Genomic DNA, 2,537 nt, shown 5'->3' with positions numbered 1-2,537 from the left:
TTCCTAAAATTTGTCAAATCAAAATTCATTTGACAAAATGGCTCATGTGTGAGAATGTCATGATAAAGAAAATGGCTGAACAAATGATTGAAAAATTTAACAAATATTGGAGTGTGATTCATGGTGTTATGGGGGTGGCCATTGTTTTGGATCCTAGATTCAAAATGAAATTGTTAGATTATTTCTTTCCTTTGATATATGGAGATGATGGCAAAGATGAAATAATTAGAATTCAACAGTATTGTCATGATTTGCTTTATGAATATCAACTGGAGCATGGAAGTAGTACAAGTCAAACTTTGTTTGTTTCATCTCCTTCTCAATCTAGTTTTTGTGGTGATGAAGAGTATCTAATAGATTTTGATATGTTCATTGAACAAGAATCAAGTAATATCTTGAGAAAGTCAGAACTAGAATGTTATTTAGAGGAGCAACTTCTACCCAGGAGTCCAGACTTTGATATATTGACTTGGTGGAAGTTGAATGGGCCTAAATATCCAACCTTACAGAGGATTGCTCGAGATATTCTTGCCATTCCAATCTCTGCTGTTGCTTCTGAATCTGCTTTTAGCACTGCTAAAAAGGTAATAAGTCCACATCGCAATAGACTTCATTCAGGTACATTGGAGGCATTAATGTGTTCTCAAAATTGGTTATGGGCTGACCTAAAAGGTAATTAAATGAATTTTTATCAACTTTAATATAAAGTTAATCATTATTAGATTTTGTCTTTAATTTTTTTAATTTTCTTGAAAGGTGAAGAGTCTTGTTCGACAATCTACGATGATAATGATTTAGAAGATAGTAAGTATTTTTCATTAATCTCTAAAATATTGGTTTTTAAAATATTGCAAAAATTTATTACTTATTTTTTTACGTGTTGTATTGTAGTTGATAATTGATGAGATGGATTTGAGTTTCACTGTCCAACCTTGATGTTTGACATGTAAATGAATTTCGATTTTCTATTATATTTTAATTAGTTTAATATTTTTAATTACAAATTCTCCATTCCATTACTAATTCTCAGATTTAATTAATGATTTTAAATCCTGATCTTTAAACTTGTAAACAAGTATAACGCAATAATGCATCCAAGCTCTGCTGTTCTCCATTCATTTGGCTTTTTAATATTTAATCCAAGCTCATAATGCATCCAAACAGAAGGATTACTATTTAATATCGTTAATTAAATTTTTATTGTTATCTAATTTCTGCCCTTTCATTTGATGGGTTTTGCTTGTTTCACGCAATTTGCATAACCCATGTCTCAAAATTTTGATAAATTGATGTTGTCGATTCTGGGTGTTGTTTATTTATTATTTAATTGTTTTGGCTATTCTATTGTGAATTCACAATAGAATATTCAGTTTTAACTTTGTTGTGAATAAGAGTTAATGATGTTTGTTTTGTGCTGCATTTTAATTTCAATTTTGAATTGTACTGTGAAGAGGAGAAATGGAATTTTTGTACTTGTGGCTTGTGGCAAATACATGTACTAATTATGTTTGTTTAAAGATATGCTATTGTATTTGTTAGGACCTTTGTTGACGAAATGTGTTGCAATTTTTAGTTGACAAATCCACAAGAAGATTAAAACTTGCTTTCATATGCAGCTACTGTTGCGAATGTAATAAGTGGTATCTTCTTTAATGATCTATAGAAGGAACTCTAGCATGTAACTCATTGGATCTTACTAGTTCCAAGTTGTTGGCTGTAACCTGAATGGTTGAAATGTTTTACCACATAATGCATCCAAGCTCTGTTGTTCTATTCTGAAGTCAGCAATATTGGCTCCAGCAAAATTTAATTAGTCTACAACATCAGCAATTTTTCAGTTATGACATGTATTTTTCTTGAAAAATTTTGCAGAAAAGTAGCAGATAGGCCAGGGGATCCAACTAAGTGGAGTGAGATTGTTGATGTTATAGCAGCATTATCTATTTCAGTTATTGCTAATGCGTATGTTTTTTAGTATGATGATTTTCAACGCATTAAAAGTGTCAGATATTGTCTAATTGTTTTCTTATTTCTTCAAACTTCATAGTGTGATGGAATTAGCAATGTCAATTTATGAAGCAATGATTTGGACATTTAATTATACATATTTTATTTTATATTACAGGAAAATGTGCTTGAAAGATTAAAATATTTTCTATAAAAGGTGGAATATTATACAGAAATTGTGAGATCTCTTTGATATATTTTTGTTTAATTAATTTCATTCTAATAAAAAAGGTATTTTTTTGTAGTTTTGTAAAATTTATTTATTGATTATTAGAATTATTAATAATGCACCATTGAAGAGTATATATTCATAAAATATTGAGAAATTAAAATTTATTGACTAGGGTATGGGGAGGGGATTTTTCCCCGCGGGGACGGAGAGGGGATTTTTCCCCACGGGGATGGGGAGGGGATGGGGAGAGGATTTTCTTTCACGGGGAGGGGACGGGGATAACAAAAAATCCCCGTAACGGAGACGGGCTTGGGACGGGGATTGATATCCCCTACGGGGACGGGGACGGGGATTGTTA

At 31.3% G+C, this 2,537-nt stretch overlaps 1 long non-coding RNA gene across 1 annotated transcript; it reads left to right on the top strand.

Annotated features, from left to right (window-relative positions):
- The first annotated feature begins 579 nt into the window (after window positions 1-579).
- LOC123216291 lies at window positions 580-2,122 on the top strand. Its single transcript, XR_006502214.1, has 3 exons — window positions 580-672; window positions 757-946; window positions 1,873-2,122. It is a non-coding gene; the product is annotated as an uncharacterized LOC123216291 (long non-coding RNA).
- Window positions 2,123-2,537: the final 415 nt, after the last annotated feature.

Source organism: Mangifera indica, chromosome 5, assembly GCF_011075055.1.
Source record: "Mangifera indica cultivar Alphonso chromosome 5, CATAS_Mindica_2.1, whole genome shotgun sequence".
Taxonomy (NCBI): Eukaryota; Viridiplantae; Streptophyta; class Magnoliopsida; order Sapindales; family Anacardiaceae; genus Mangifera; species Mangifera indica.
This window is presented reverse-complemented; position numbering and strand designations above follow the sequence as displayed.